This window comes from Pristiophorus japonicus, chromosome 30 (assembly GCF_044704955.1).
Source record: "Pristiophorus japonicus isolate sPriJap1 chromosome 30, sPriJap1.hap1, whole genome shotgun sequence".
Lineage (NCBI taxonomy): Eukaryota > Metazoa > Chordata > Chondrichthyes > Pristiophoridae > Pristiophorus > Pristiophorus japonicus.
This window is the reverse complement of record NC_092006.1, coordinates 6,321,852-6,338,989: the sequence shown is the minus strand read 5'-3', so window position 1 is coordinate 6,338,989 and position 17,138 is coordinate 6,321,852. Positions and strand designations below refer to the sequence as shown.

The following is a 17,138-nucleotide window of genomic DNA, read 5'->3' as shown; positions in this document are numbered from 1 at the left end:
AGAAAACTACAAGTCCCAGGGTGCATTGGGCGGGGAATGGGGGAATGGGGGCTAGGCGCCGCTGTGCACAAGCGGGCGCAATGCCCTCCTGGGAAATGTAGTTCGCTGCTTGATGGCTGCCATGGCGGTGAAGGGAAGGAGAACTACGTCTCTTGGCGTGCAGTGGGATGGGCTGCTGCTCCCCCATTGGTTTGTGCCAGAAGCTTATCCCCCCCCCCCGCACCTCCCCGTCAATGAGTTAGGCTGGCATGGGTTTGACTGCTTCTGCTGGATTTGGCCTCAGTGCCATTGGGTTGAGGGGGTGGGATCAGTTAGGGGCTGCTGCTCTGCCATTGGTTAATGTCAAGAATTCCCCCTCCCCCATTGCACCACAAGTTAGGCTGATTGCGTTCTAAAGGGGGTGGGGGGATTGCGTTTGACTGGTTCTGCTGGATTTGGCCTCAGTGCCATTGGGTTGGAGGGTGGGGGTGGGATCAGTTAAGGGCTGCTGCTCCCCATTGGTTTGTGCCAGAGGTTTGCCCCCTCTTTTCCTCCCCCCTCAAATGAGTTTGGCTGATTGCATTCTCGGGGAGTGGGTTTGACTGGTTCTGCTGGATTTGACCTCAGTGCCCTTGGATTAGGGAGAGAGGGATGGGATCAATCAGGGGTTGCTGCACCCCCGTTGCTGTGCTATGACCCAGCCCACCCTACCCCCGGCGAAACGCAGAGTCGCTGCGGGAGAGCAGGATTGAGTTTGGCTGTGACGCACCCTGTAGTCAAATAGCGCGTTGATTCGCGGGCCCCCTATGCGGGCAGGGTTGGGCTGCTGGACGCGAGGACTCCCACGACAGACATTTCTTGCCGATTTAAGCTCCTTCATTCAGCTCAGCTGTGTCGTCCCTTGCAAAAGAAAGACGTACATTTCTATAGCGCCTTTCATGACCACCGGACGACTTTACAGCCAATGAAGTTCTTTTTTAACAAAGTGCAATCACTGTTGCATAGTAGGAAACGCAGCAATTTGCACACAGCAAGCTCCCACAAACAGCAATGTGATAATGACCCAGATGATTATTTTTTAGTGATGTTGGCTGAGGGATAAATATTGGCCCCAGGACACCGGGGAGAACTCCCCCTGCTCTTTTTCGAAATAGTGGCCGTGGGATCTTTTACATCCGCCTGAGAGGGCAGACGGGGACCTCGGTTTAACGTCTCATCCGCAAGAATTGAATGCGATCTCATCACCTTGTTTTTAACTTTAAAAATTAAATTGCAAAGTTTCGAGAGTTGGTTGCTCATTTAGTTTTGCTCCCTCCTCCAGGTGCGGACGCTGCAAATGCCTTGCGTCTGACTTTGAGAAGGCAGCAGCCCAGCTTCTCGGCTCTGCCACCCTTATCACGGTGAGTACGCCTGTGGGAGCTGGTGCTTCGATGGTAGCCAACCGTGAATTCAGGCCGGTGGAATTCTTTGGGTTAAAAAGGCTTTGCTTTTGCAGCTGATAGTCACAGGCAGTAGAGGGCAGTAGTGCATTTAAGGCTTAATTATGGCTTTCTGAGAAAATATTCCTGCAAATTTTAGAAAGACCCACATTAAATATAGCACCGTTCACCATCTCCGGATGTCCCAAAGCGCTTTACAACCGATAAAGTACTTTTGAAGTGTTGCAATGTAGGAAACGCAGCAGCCAGTTTGTGCACAGCAAGCTCCCACAAACTGCAATGAGATAGTGACCAGATTATCTTTTTTTTTAGTAATGTTGGCTGAGGGATTAATATTGGCCCCATGAGACTAGGGGGAATTCACCTGCTCTTCAAAACAGTGCTGTGGGATCTTTTAGGTCCACCTAAGAAAGCAGACAGGCCTCGGTTTAATGTCTCATCCGAAAGTTGGCACCTCTGACAGTGCGGTGCTCCCTCATCGCCGCCCCTCCGACAGTGCGGAGCTCCCTCAGTACCGCCTCTCCGACAGTGCAGCACTCCCTTACCGACAGTGCAGCACTCCCTCAATGCCGCTCCTCCGACAGTGCAGCACTCCCTTAGTACTGCCCCTCCGATAGTGCAGCACTCCCTCAGTACTGCCCCTCCGATAGTGCAGCACTCCCTCAGTACCGCCCCTCCGACAGCGCGGCATTCCCTCAGCGCTGCCCCTCCGACAGCGCGGCGCTCCCTCAGCGCTGCCCCTCCGACAGTGCGGTGCTCCCTCAGCGCTGCCCCTCCGACAGCGCGGCGCTCCCTCAGTGCTGCCCCTCCAACAGCGCGGCGCTCCCTCAGTACTGCCCCTCCGACAGTGCGGCGCTCCCTCAGTACTGCCCCTCCGACAGTGCGGTGCTCCCTCAGCGCTGCCCCTCCGACAGCGCGGCGCTCCCTCAGCGCTGCCCCTCCGACAGCGCGGCGCTCCCTCAGTACTGCCCCCTTGTGATTCGGAGGAGCGAGTGCGCTGCCCACTGAGTCACAACTGACACAACCTTTGGGAGACCTGGTTTTGTCCATGCTGGATACCGTTGGAATTATTTGAGCCTGTCGATTTCAGGAACGGGAGGTTGCACCATTGATGGGCGAATCCTGTCATATTTGTAACCACAATGTAACACCACTGTATTGCTGTATGCACTCAATCTAGATGCACACCTTGACCACAGGGGGTGAGCTTGTGGGAGACAATCCTTACCTGATCACTCAGGTATATAAAGGGAGGTCCCACGCAGGGTCATCACTTCTGGAGTCCTGAAATAAAGAGTTACGGTCGTGGAGTGACCTTGTCCCCGGAATGTGCCTCGTGTGGTTTCATGCTGTAGAGTAAGGACTTTACATTGGCGACGAGAAACGGGAATTCACGACCCACGAGAATGGCCACCGGTAGCACAGAGGAACAGTACTGTGTTGGGGAAGACTGGGACGATTTTGTCGAGAGGCTTCAGCAAAGTTTCGTTACCAAAGACTGGCTGGGGGATGCAGCGGCCGACAAGCGAAGGGCTCATCTCCTGACCGGCTGCGGACCAAAGACTTACGCGCTCATGAAGGACTTACTAGCACCCGAAAAGCCGGCGGACAAAACCTTTGAAGAACTTAGCAAATTGATCGGGGAGCACCTCAAACCGGCGAGCAGCATACACATGGCCCGACACAGATTCTACACCCACCGACGTCGTGAAGGACAGAGCATACCGGACTTCGTAGCGGACCTCCGGCGTTTGGCCAGCCTCTGTAAGTTCACAGACGCCTGCAGGGGGGAGATGCTAAGGGACTTCTTTATCGAGGGTATCGGTCACGTGGGAATCTTCCGCAAATTAATCGAGAACAAGGATTTGACCTTGGAAGCGGCGACGTTGATAGCTCAAACTTTCATGGCTGGGGAGGAAGAGACGAAAATAATATACGCCCGCAATTCTGCCTCCCAACACGGCGATGGATCAGGCAGTCCACATCATCAACGCGACTCAGAGCCCCGCAGGCAGGCAGGGCCAGTCCGACACTCCCCAGGCACCAATAGACCCCAGAGTAGGACCTCAACAGAGACAATGGCAGGCCGAACGGACATTCACGCCATCACAGCGGACAATGCGGCCCGGGATGGGGCCATTGACACCCACTAATAGGGTACTTAAGAGCAGTCAAAGGGACAGTCAGCGCGGAATGCCTGGCCATAGTCCCTTTGTCCCCAACAATGGAAACTTTAACTCGTGCTGGAGGTGTGGGGGGAAAACACTCAGCTGTGTTCTGCGCATGCGCGACGCAGAAACTGACTGCGCAGCATTTCTCAGGCCCAGCTTCGGTGCCTCAGTCAGCCGCCTCGCTCCCTCTCCGCCCCGACCTGACCTCGGAGGGAACACCGGAGGCAGCGGGGAGAGAGGGGGGGGGAGGAGGAGCAGCCAGCCCCAGGACACAGCGCGGGTCGATGCCGGACCAGGGGGTATTGCCGGACCAAAGGTCCCGGACTGGAGAGGTACAGGTGCAGCGCCTAAAATTCGAGCCCGGTCCGGAATCCGGAAACACACGAGCCCAGCTTCGGGTATTTCCTGGGTTTCGGAAAGTCGGCCTCCGCGGAGGATGTGGGTGGGGGGAGAGGGGGCCCTCGGCCAACGAGGAGGCCCCGAGGTAAGGGGGGGGGGGGGGTGGGGCGAGGCGAGCGGCGGCGAGGCCCAAGGCCGGGCAGCTCCGGGGCCCTCCCGAGGTCGGCAGGGTCATCGGGCGGATTCCGGACCATTTTACGGATTCCGAACGACCCTGCCACCGATTGGTGCGGATTCTGGAACTCCGGGTTCTCAACGCTGCCGCTGGACAGACCTGTACTTTCATAAGAATTAGGACCAGGAGTAGGCCATCTAGCCCCTCGAGCCTGCTCCGCCATTCAACAAGATCCACGGCTGATCTGGCCGTGGACTCAGCTCCACTTACCCGCCCGCTCCCCGTAACCCTGAATTCCCTTATTGCTTAAAAATCTATCTATCTGTGAAAGGAAAATGCTGCTTGGAAAGAGCCGATGGGAGTGGGACTAATTGGATCACTCTATCTAAGGGCCGGCACAGGCAAGATGGGCCGAATGGCCTCCTGTGCTGTGAGATTGTGCTATGACTGCAGGAGTGAGCTCTATTGGAGTTTCCCCCCCCTCTTTTGTCCAGGCGGTTGTAGCTGAGAACTTCGACATACTGAACGACGCCTCGAAAGATGCCCTGATTGTGTTCTACGCCCCGTGGTGCAGCCATTGCAAGAACCTGGAGCCCACGTACAGGCAGCTGGGAGAGATGGCGAGTGTCGGCCTTGTTTTCTCCGTTCGCTCGTTGGTTCCCCCCCCCCCCCCCCCCCCTTTCTCTCGAAGGCGCCGTCTCCTCCTGGGAGACCACTCCGTGATGCACAGGAGACCAATCGGGCCCCCGTGAGGCCGGGCGCACTTGCCCTGGCCGAGATCGGACACCTCGGGCACAAACCGAAGATTAGCCGTGGCACGGTGACTGGCACACTCGCCTCCGAGTCAGAAGGTCGTGAGTTCGAGTCCCCGCTCCAGAGACTTGAGCACAAAAATCCAGGCTGACGCGCGGAGGGAGCGCCGCACTGTCGGAGGGGCGGTGCTGAGGGAGCGCCGCACTGTCGGAGGGGCGGTGCTGAGGGAGCGCCGCACTGTCGGAGGGGCGGTGCTGAGGGAGCGCTGCACTGTCGGAGGGGCGGTACTGAGGGAGCACCGCACTGTCGGAGGGGCGGTACTGAGGGAGCGCCGCACTGTCGGAGGGGCGGTACTGAGGGAGCACCGCACTGTCGGAGGGGCAGTACTGAGGGAGCGCCGCACTGTCGGAGGGGCGGTACTGAGGGAGCGCCGCACTGTTGGAAGGGCAGTACTGAGGGAGCGCCGCACTGTCGGAGGGGCAGTGCTGAGGGAGCGCCGCACTGTCAGAGGGGCAGTGCTGAGGGAGCGCCGTACTGTCGGAAGGGCAGTACTGAGGGAGCGCCGCACTGTCGGAGGGGCAGTACTGAGGGAGTGTCGGAGGGGCAGTACTGAGGGAGCGCCGCACTGTCGGAGGGGCAGTACTGAGGGAGCGCCGCACTGTCGGAGGGGCCGTCTTTCGGATGAGACGTTAAACCGAGGCCCCGTCTGCCCTCTCGGGTGGATGTAAAAGATCCCGGGGCCACTATTGGAAGAAGAGCAGGGGGAGTTCTCCCCGGTGTCCTGGGGCCAATATTTATCCCTCAACCAACATCACTAAAACAGATGATCCGGGTCATTATCACATTGCTGTGTGTGGGAGCTTGCTGTGCGCAAATTGGCTGTTGCGTTTCCCACAATACAACAGCGACCGCACTCCAGAAAAAGTACTTCATTGGCTGTAAAGCGCTTTGAGACATCCGGTGGTTGTGAAAGGCGCTATTTAAATGCAAGTCTTTTCTTTAAAACTTTCCCGCTTTGACTTTCTCGTAACTTTTTTTTTGCCAGCTCACCTGTGGGCTTAACAGGTGAATAAATGCAACCTGGAAACTTAATGCTGGAAACTTGGAAAGCAGACTTGGCCTTTTTGTACATCGCAAGGTAAACTGTGTGCAAAATTTGGTCTCCTCACCTGAGGAAGAATATATTACCCTTAGAGGCGGTGCAACAAACCTTCACTGGATTGATTCCTGGGATGGGGGGGCATTGTCCTAATGAGAGATTGTGTAGAATGGGCCGATACTCTCTGGAGAGGTGATCTCATTGAAACACAAGATTCTGAGGGGGCTTGACAGGGTAGATGCAGGGAGGGTGTTTCCCCCCGGGCTGGGGAGTCTAGAACCAGGGGGTCACACAGTCTCAGGATAAGGGCTCGGCCATTGAGGACTGAGATGAGGAGGGATTTCTTCACTCAGAGGGGGGTGAATCTTTGGGATTCTCTGCCCCAGAGGGCTGTGGAGACTCAGCCGTTGAGTATATTCAAGGCGGAGATCGGTAGATTTTTTTGATTTTCAGAGAATCGAGGGATCGGGCGGGAAAGTGGGGTTGAGGTCGAAGGTCAGCCCGTGACCTCATTGAATGGCGGAGCAGGCTCAAGGGGCCGAATGGCCGACTCCTGCTCCTAGTTCTGATCTTGCGCAAAGCCAATCATCGAACCGCTTTGTGTTCCAGCTGACGAGCGATCCTCATATCGTGATCGCCAAGGTGGATGCTCCAGCCAATGACGGGCCTTCCGATTACGATGTGCGAGGGTGAGAGCCTCTCCGGGCACCGCTGGCAGCAGCGAGCGACATCGTTCAAGATGCAACGTTTTATTTACGCAAAGCTTTGCCACATGGCACTACGGGGAAGTACCGTGGGGCTCTGGGTGTGGTTGCAAACACTCAGCGAATCGCGTGCTGACTTCGAGGTGGGTCATTGTGCTCTGTTGGTGCACCAGGGCCTCAGTGATGGTGTTGGCAGAATGGGCCCCCATTGCTCGTAGGAACTATAATTAAAGGCACATATAGATTATTAAATAGTTGGCATTATATGTCGTATATAATATTGAGCTAGCGTGTCGGCCGTGGCTCATTGGGTAACGCACTCGCCTCTGAGTCAGAAGGTCGTGGGTTCAAGCCCCACTCCAGGGACTTGAGCACAGAAATCTAGGCTGTCACTCCCAGTGCCAGTACTGAGGGAGAGCCGCACTGTCGGAGGGGCGATACTGAGGGAGCGCCGCACTGTCGGAGGGGCGGTACTGAGGGAGCGCCGCACTGTCGGAGGGGCGGTACTGAGGGAGCGCCGCACTGTCGGAGGGGCGGTACTGAGGGAGCGCCGCACTGTCGGAGGGGCGGTACTGAGGGAGCTCTGCACTGTCGGAGGGGCGGTACTGAGGGAGCGCCGCACTGTCGGAGGGGCGGTACTGAGGGAGCACTGCACTGTCGGAGGGGCGGTACTGAGGGAGCCCCGCACTGTCGGAAGGGCAGTACTGAGGGAGCCCCGCACTGTCGGAGGGGTGGTACTGAGGGAGCACTGCACTTTCGGAGGGGCGCTATTGAGGGAGCACTGCACTGTCGGATTGGCGGTACCGAGGGAGCGCTGTACTGTCGGAGGGGCGGTACTGAGGGAGCGCCGTACTGTCGGAGGGGTGATACTGAGGGAGCGCCGTACTGCGCTGTCAGAGGGGCAGTACTGAGGGAGCGCCGTACTTCGCTGTCGGAGGGGCAGTACTGAGGGAGCGCCGTACTGTCGGAGGGGCAGTGCTGAGGGAGCGTCGTACTGTCGGAGGGGCAGTACTGAGGGAGCGCCGTACTGCGCTGTCGGAGGGGCAGTACTGAGGGAGCGCCGTACTGTCGGAGGGGCAGTACTGGGGGAGCGCTGTTGGAGGGGCAGTACTGAGGGAGTGCCGCACTGTTGGAGGGGCAGTACTGAGGGAGCGCCGTACTGCGCTGTCGGAGGGGCAGTACTGAGGGAGCGTCGGAGGGGCAGTACTGAGGGAGTGCCGCACTGTTGGAGGGGCAGTACTGAGGGAGCGCCGTACTGCGCTGTCGGAGGGGCAGTACTGAGGGAGCGTCGGAGGGGCAGTACTGAGGGAGTGCCGCACTGTTGGAGGGGCAGTACTGAGGGAGCGCCGTACTGCGCTGCCGGAGGGTCAGTACTGAGGGAGTGCCGCACTGTCGGAGGTGCTCTCTTTCGGAGGGGACATTAAACCGAGGCCCCGTCTGCCCTCTCGGGTGGATGTAAAAGATCCCGGGGCCACGATCGGAAGAAGAGCAGGGGGAGTTCTCCCCGGTGTCCTGGGGTCGATATTTATCCCTCAACCAACGTCACTAAAAGTGTCTGCAGCTCGAGGAACTTGGGCTCCGTGTATTGATGAGCTGGGGTCCGAGCTGCAGACACTGCGACACATCAGGGAGGGGGCAGAGTTACCTGGACGCTGTGTTCCAGGAGGCAATCACAACCCTGAGATGAATTCATTCAAGTTTGGTCCGTGGTGTGGGACAGGAGGCTGTGACTACGAGCGAGGCAGGTATGGGGACTCGGGAGGTAGTGATGGAGGAGCCTCGGCCCTTGCTCTTGTCCAACAGGTTCGAGGCTCTTGCTCCCTGTGTGGACGAGAGCAGGGACTGCAGGGAGGCTGAGCAAACTGACCACAGCACCGTGGTACAGGGGGCCATTCAAGTTGTAGTGGCAGGGTACAGTATGATTGGGGAGGATAGATACAGTTCTCTGCAGCCGAGAGTAAAGGGTTATGGGGAGTGGGCGGGGAAGTGCAGTTGTGGCCAAGATCGGATCGGCCATGATCGTATTAAATGGCAGAGCAGGCTCGAGGGGCCGAATGGCCGACTCCTGCTCCGATTTCTTATGTTAACGGAGGGAGGGGGCGAGGGCCGTGGAGGGGTTTGAAAACGAGGATGAGAATTTTGAAATCGAGGCGTTGCTTAACCGGGAGCCAATGTCGGTCAGCGAGCACGGGGGGGGGGGCGATGACCTGTGGGAACAGGCTCGAGGGGCTGAATGGCCTCCTGTTACAGTACTATACGTGAGTGAGCAAACCTGGTCTCTGTCGCGCTGCAGAAGGAATGGCGACTTCAACACTAAAGAGAATGTTTAGAAGACGCTCGGTAGATTTATCTTTGCGATCGTTTGTTTGCAGGTTCCCGACGGTCCTGCTGGAAGAAAACAATCTCCGAGGAAGTATGAGCTACAGTGCTTGACGTTATTTGTTGGGGGGGGGGAAATAGGTGAAGAGGAATTTTCTCTCGCCTAGGGGAAAGTGCCACTGCTGTCTGGGGATTGAGCTCAGTCCCAGCTGTAGATGGTGCAGTTCGAAAGACTTGCATTTATATAGCGCCTTTAATGTAGTAAAACATCCCGAGGCGCTTCACGGAAGCAATGATCAGACAAAATGTGACCCCCGAGCCACATAAGGAGATATTGGGGACAGGCGACCAAAAGCTGGGTCAAAGAGGTCGGTTTTAAGGAGCGTCTTAAAGGAGAGGAGAGAGGGACGGAGAGGTTTAGGGAGGGAGTTCCAGAGCTTGGGGCCTCGGGCAGCTGAAGGCACGGCCACCGATGGTGGAGCGATGGAAATCGGGGGATGGGCAAGAGGGCAGAATTGGAGGAGGGCAGAGATCTCGGGGCTGGAGGATGTTACAACCATGACTACACGTCATAAAGTGCTGCATTTGGGACATCCTCAGGTCGTGAAAGGCACTATATAAATGCAAATTCTTTATTGAGCACTGCACCTGTTTGTGGGAACTGAACCCACACTAAGTTGTCGGTACTTTGGATTCATAAGAACTAGGAGCAGGAGGAGGCCATTCGGCCCCTCGAGCCTGCTCCGCCATTCAATGAGATCGCGGCTGATCTTCGACCTCAACTCCACTTTCTCCGCCCAATCCCTCGATTCCCTTAATATTCAAAAATCTATCGATCTCGGCCTTGAATATACTCAGTGACTGAGCCTCCACAGCCCTCTGGGGGCAGAGAATTGCAAAGATTCACCACCCTCTGAGTGAAGAAATTCCTCCTCATCTCAGTCCTGAATGGCCGAGCCCTTATCCTGAGACTGTGTGACCCCCCTGGTTCTAGACTCCCCAGCCCGGGGGATACATCCTCCCTGCATCTACCCTGTAAGAACTTTGTACGTTTCAATGAGATCACCTCTCATTCTTCTAAACTCCAGAGAATATCGGCCTTGTAGGACAATCCCCCCATCCCAGGAATCAGTCTGGTTGATGGAATCACCTTCGCTGCACTCCCTCAATGGCAAGTATATCCTTCCCTGGGTAAGGAGACCCAAACTGTGCACAATACTCCAGGTGCGGTCTCACCAGGGCCCTGTATAATTGCAGTAAGACGTCTTTACTCCTGTACTCAAATCCTCCTGTAATAAAGGCCGACATACCATTTGCTCTCTTAATTGCTTGCTGTACCTGCATGTTAACTTTTGTGATTCTTACTCTGTGTCCTTTAGTTGGTCAGGGAGGCCGTGAAGTCAGCGATTTCCTGAACTACTCGAAGAAGGAGTCGACAAGCTCGCTAGTCGCAATGGGAGAGGACAAGCGGACAGAGAAGGAACTGTGAAGGAGACGGAGGTGGCAGGGCAGGGCAGGGGAGAGCAGGGAATCAACGCAAGGCGAATATTAACGTAACCATTTTTCTTTTCATCGCAGAGAAATTGCAAAACATAGAAAATAGGTGCAGGAGCAGGCCATTCGGCCCTTCGAGCCTGCTCCACCATTCAATAAGATCATGGCTGATCATGCAACTTCAGTACCCCATTCCTGCTTTCTCTCCATACCCCTTGATCCCTTTAGCTGTAAGGGTCATATCTAACTCCCTCTTGAATATATCCAGTGAACTGGCCTCAACAACTCTCTGCGGGAGGGAATTCCACAGGTTAACAACTCTCTGGGTGAAGAAGTTTCTCTTCATCTCGGTCCTAAATGGCCTGCCCCTTATCCTAAGACTGTGTCCCCTGGTTCTGGACTTCCCCAACATCGGGAACATTCTTCCCGCATCTAACCTGTCCAGTCCCGTCAGAATTTTATATGTTTCTATGAGATCCCCTCTCATACTTTTAAACTCCAGTGAAATAAAGGCCCAGTTGATCCAGACTCTCCTCATATGTCAGTCCAGCCATCCCTGGAATCAGTCTGGTGAACCTTCGCTGCACTCCCTCAATAGCAAGAATGTCCTTCCTCAGATTAGGAGACCAAAACTGAACACAATATTCCAGGTGGGGCCTCACCAAGGCCCTGTACAACTGCAGTAAGACCTCCCTGCTCCTATACTCAAATCCCCTAGTTATGAAGACCAACATGCCATTTGCCGCCTTCACCGCCTGCTGTACCTGCATACCAACTTTCAATGACTGATGTACCATGACACCCAGGTCTCGTTGCACCTCCCCTTTTCCTAGTCTGCCGCCATTCAGAAGATAATCTGCTTTCGTGTTTTTGCCCCCAAAGTGGATAACCTCACATTTATCCACATTATACTGCATCTGCCATGCATTTGCCCACTCACCTAACCTGTCCAAGTCACCCTGCAGCCTCTTAGCATCCCCCTCACAGCTCACACCGCCACCCAACTTAGTGTCATCTGCAAACTTGGAGATATTACACTCAATTCCTTCGTCTAAATCATTAATGTATATTGTAAAGAGCTGGGGTCCCAGCACTGAGCCCTGCGGCACCCCACTAGTCACTGCCTGCCATTCTGAAAAGGACCCGTTTATCCCGACTCTCTGCTTCCTGTCTGCCAACCAGTTCTCTATCCACGTCAGTACATTACCCCCAATACCATGTGCTTTAATTTTGCCACCAATCTCTTGTGTGGGAAACCATCGAGCGCAGGTGCTGCCTTGTTTGATTGCAGCACTTCCGCAACCCTTTCGTTATAATTTACCGCGATTGGTCGTAGCTGTTTGCCCACATCTGAGCGCTCGAGGTCGCGGGCCGTTGCTTTGGCTGCGGGCGGTGCATTCGTCAGCAAGTGGAAGACAAAAGTTGCCTCGATGGTGTGGACTGCAACGACCCTGTTGTTCCTCTTCCAGATCCTGACCGAACATAAGAAATAGGAGCAGGAGCCGGCCATTCGGCCCCTCGAGCCTGCTCCGCCATTCAATACGATCACGGCTGATCCGATCATGGACTCAGCTCCACTTCCCTGCCCGCTCCCCATAACCCTTCACTCCCTTATCGCTCAAAAATCTGTCTATCTCCACCTTAAATATACTCAATGACCCAGCCTCCACAGCTCCCTGGGGCAGAGAATTCCACAGATTCACCAGAAGAAATTCCTCCTCGTGTATATACTGTAACACATCACACAGCGTGTGTATATTGTAACACATCACACGACCTGTGTATATTGTAACACATCACACACGCGTATGTATATTGCAACACATCACATGCGTGTATATTGTAACACATCACACGTGAATATTGTAACAGCACATGTGTGTATACTGTAACATATCACACAGCATGTATATTATAACACCACACGTGTGTATATTGTAACACATCACACAGCATGTATATTGTAACACAGCACACGCATGTATACTGTAACACATCACGCGTGTATATTGTAACACATCACACATGAATATCGTAACACACGACACGGTGTGTATATTGTAACACAGCACACGTGTGTATATTGCAACACATCACATACATGTATATTTTAGCACATCACACGTCTGTGTATATTGTAGCACATCACACGTCTGTGTATATTGTAACACATCACACGTGTATATTGTAACACATCATACGCGTGTACATTATCACACACCACGCACATTGTCACACGTCACACGGTGCGCACGTTGTCGCACATCACAATGTAACCCCACTTTTTAAAAAAGGAGGGAGAGAAAAAAGTGAATTATAGACCGGCCAGCCTGACATCGGCAGTGGGTAAAATGATGGAATCAATTATTAAGGATGTCATAGCAGCACATTTGGAAAGAGGTGACATGATAGGTCCAAGTCAGCATGGATTTGTGAAAGGGAAATCATGCTTGACAAATCTTCTGGAATTTTTTGAGGATATTTCCAGTAGAGTGGACAAGGGAGAACCAGTTGATGTGGTGTATTTGGATTTTCAGAAGGCTTTTGACAAGGTCCCACGCAAGAGATTAATGTGCAAAGTTATAGCACATGGGATTGGGGGTAGTGTGCTGACGTGGATTGAGAACTGGTTGGCAGATAGGAAGCAAAGAGTAGGAATAAATGGTACTTTTCAGAATGGCAGGCAGTGACTAGTGGGGTACCGCAAGGTTTTGTGCTGGGGCCCCAACTGTTTACATTGTACATTAATGATTTAGATGAGGGGATTAAATGTAGTATCTCCAAATTTGCAGATGACACTAAGTTGGGTGGCAGTGTGAGCTACGAGGAGGATGCTATGAGGCTGCAGAGTGACTTGGATAGGTTAGGTGAGTGGGCAAATGCATGGCAGATGAAGTATAATGTGGATAAATGTGAGGTTATCCACTTTGGTGGTAAAAACAGAGAGACAGACTATTATCTGAATGGTGACAGATTAGGAAAAGGGAAGGTGCAACGAGACCTGGGTGTCATGGTACATCAGTCATTGAAGGTTGGCATGCAGGTACAGCAGGCGGTTAAGAAAGCAAATGGCATGTTGGCCTTCATAGCGAGGGGATTTGAGTACAGGGGCAGGGAGGTCTTACTGCAGTTGTACAGGGCCTTGGTGAGGCCACACCTGGAGTATTGTGTACAGTTTTGGTCTCCTAACTTGAGGAAAGACATTCTTGCTATTGAGGGAGTGCAGCGAAGGTTCACCAGACTGATTCCCGGGATGGTGGGACTGACCTATCAAGAAAGACTGGATCAACTGGGCTTGTATTCACTGGAGTTCAGAAGAATGAGAGGGGACCTCATAGAAACGTTTAAAATTCTGACGGGTTTAGACAGGTTAGATGCAGGAAGAATGTTCCCAATGTTGGGGAAGTCCAGAACCAGGGGTCACAGCCTAAGGATAAGGGGTAAGCCATTTAGGACCGAGATGAGGAGAAACGTCTTCACCCAGAGAGTGGTGAACCTGTGGAATTCTCTACCACAGAAAGTTGTTGAGGCCAATTCACTAAATATATTCAAAAAGGAGTTAGATGTAGTCCTTACTACTCGGGGGATCAAGGGGTATGGCGAGAAAGCAGGAATGGGGTACTGAAGTTTCATGTTCAGCCATGAACTCATTGAATGGCGGTGCAGGCTCGAAGGGCCGAATGGCCGAATGGCCTGCTCCTGCACCTATTTTCTATGTTTCTATCTCTGTTTTAAATGGGCGATCCCTCATTCAGAAACTATGTGCTCCCTAGTTCTAGATTCCCCCACGAGGGGGAAACATCCTCTCTGCATCTACCCTGTCCAGCCCCCTCAGAATCTTATACATTTCGATAAGATCACCTCTCATTCTTCTAACCTCCAATGAGTAGAGGCCCAACCTGCTCAACCTTTCTTTATAAGTCAACCCCCTTCATCTCCAGACAGCTTTTTTTTGAAAACACAAAATGCCGTGATTTTCCGGTGCTCGTTTGGCGGAGGATGGCACGAAATAAAATCCTGACTCGAGTTGCCGTAATGAAAGACCTCCTGCTGTTTCTGCCCACTGGGTTGGCGCTTAACGTGGCCTGAAATCGGGGCGCGTTTTCACCGAAGCATCCTCGCCTCTCAGTCCAGCTCGTGCCGTGTGTCATGACCAGGATGTTGCCGGGACTGGAGCAGTTTAACCACGAGGAAAGATTGGAGAGGCTGGAGTTTGTTTTCTTTGGAACAGAGGAGGCTGAGGGGGAGACCTGATTGAGGTGTGTAAAATGATGAGGGGCCTGGATAGAGTGGATAGGACGGACCTGTGTCCCCTGGGCAGAGGGGTCAACAACCAGGGGGCAGAGATTGAAAGTCATTGGGGGGAGGTTTAGAGGGGATTTGAGGGGAAATGTCTTCACCCAGAGGGTGGTGGGGGTCTGGGGTGGAACTCGCTGCCTGAAAGGGTGGTAGAGGCAGAAACCCTCACCACATTTAAACAGTACCTGGATGTGCAGCTTGAAGTGCCGTAACCGACAGGGCTACGGACCGAGAGTGGGATTAGGCTGGGTGGCTCTTGGTCAGCCGGCGCGGACACGAAATGGCCTCCTTCCGTGCTGTAAATTTCTACGATTCAGTGACCCTGCGGTCGTGATTTTTATTCTTTCCTTAGCCGAGTAAATAACAGGAGGTTTTTGCATTGTCGCTTAGACAGCACCAGATAAAGTTAAGTCCGAAGACTATGACAGAAGTATTTATTACAGAGAAACCGATGCAGTATTTTGGGACATCACTGGATAGGATTTATCCCTCATTCCCCCAAGGCCTGTCACTTTTATTCCCCCCGCCCAGAGTTTGACTCGCTGTTACACGTCCCGACTGGAACTGTACATTGTAGCCTGCAGGGTTCGGGTGATCAGTGGCACCTCGTCTGGAGTGCTCTTGATGGTATCTTCCTCGCTGCCTCACTTTGTCGTGTCATCTCACCCCCACGTCTCTCTTTCCCTGACCCCCTGAAGTGCTGCTATTGTCTTACCTCATCCAGTCGGCTAATAGATCACCACCGGTTTAGGCCGTGCTTCCAAATGCCTCCGGGGAGTGTCCGGCTCCGCCACTACAGTTCCCCGATTTGCCCCATCCCTGCTTCTATAAACGTTTGCTGCTGTGGGACTACCCACGGGGCACAGGGGCCCAGAGAACTGGAGGAGATTTGTCGTCTGCTCCCGAAGCGAGGGACGTGTTTCGGGTACACGTGGATGTAAAACCTCACCCTTCTCCAACAAAACACCCAATTCTTGCACAGAAACCTGGTTATTAAACGCATCCTGTCCGGATCATGTTGAAACTTTTTGGTGGGGTGGTGAGGGAGGGGAGGGAGGAGGTTTGCTTCCTGAAAATGTCCAAAGAGGCAGGATGGTGTGGAATAGGAATAATGGAAAATTATTCCAATAAATCGATTGAATCCTCCTTTTGTAGTTCCTGTGTTTCCTGCCAATGTGCAGTTCCAGCGTTAAAGAAAGACTTGCATTTATCTAGCGCCTTTCACGGCCTCAGTACGGCCCGGAGATCGACGCAGTCCTGGCCTGCAAGAGCATCAGGAGGGCGGGGCCACTGCAGGGAGCAGCGCGTGTTGCTGCAGGAGGGCGACAGACACAAAGCCAGGTCGCTGGTCGCAGTGCGGGCAGGCACAGCAGGAGGGGCGCAGGAGCGGCGAGAGTCCGTAGAGGGCAGTGACCGGGGCCCAGGAGAGGCGAGGGCCCAGGGGCAGCACGGGCCCAGCCCACACTGTGCGATGTGTGCGCGCACTAGGTCCGTGCAGCAGAGCTGGTCTCCAGTCGTCCTGGTTAACCCTTGCCACTGGACCAAGACCCAGCTCTCTCAAGCCCCGTGTGGTGGCTGATGTGCAACAGGCCACCCCACGTTAAAAAAATCCACCCACAGGCATCTTCCATCCTTCAGGATGTAGCTCGGGACCCGGAATATTAGGTCCTTCATTGAAACACCTGTGAACTCATCCCTTTTTGGCGTGGAAGCAAGTCATCCTCGCTTCGAGGGACTGCCGATGCTGATGATGACGTCCCAAAGTGCTTCACAGCCAATGAAGTACTTTTTTGAAGTGTCACTGTTGCAATGTAGGAAACGCGGCAGACAATTTGTGCACAACAAGCTCCCACACACAGCAATGTGATCACGACCAGATCATCTGGTTTAGGTGTTGGTTCAGGGATAAATGTTGACACCAGGGAGAACTCCCCTGCTCTTCGAACGGTGCCGTGGGATCTTTTATGTCCACCGGAGAGGGCACGTGGGGCCCAATTTACTGCCCCGTTCCTGATTGTAGCCTAAAAGGCGTGTGCCATTTTATAAGTAAGTTTAAAGCACCACGTTCCTGACTCAGCTGGCTAAGGCAGAGCAGGAGGTTTGACCTGTAGATTATGTGTTAATGGATTTCAGCTCGTGTGATGGTAACAGGTGTATTGCAATTGGTTTTGCGGGAGAGGGGGAAATCAGACAGATTATTCATTGGCCCTTGTTCATGAACATTGAAGACAGAATTGGGCCTGATTGCAATGCCCCTGCAGTTGAATAGTCTGTCAACACAATGTATAATATCACCCTTGGGGATTTGTTGCAATTGGTTTTGCGGGAGAGGGGGAAATCAGACAGATTATTCATTGGACCTTGTTC

At 53.7% G+C, this 17,138-nt stretch overlaps 1 long non-coding RNA gene across 1 annotated transcript; it reads left to right on the top strand.

Annotated features, from left to right (window-relative positions):
* The first annotated feature begins 122 nt into the window (after positions 1 to 122).
* On the top strand, positions 123 to 6,911 carry LOC139240250 (uncharacterized). Its single transcript, XR_011588699.1, has 3 exons — positions 123 to 189; positions 1,301 to 1,379; positions 6,565 to 6,911. It is a non-coding gene; the product is annotated as an uncharacterized lncRNA (long non-coding RNA).
* The last annotated feature ends 10,227 nt before the right edge of the window (positions 6,912 to 17,138 follow it).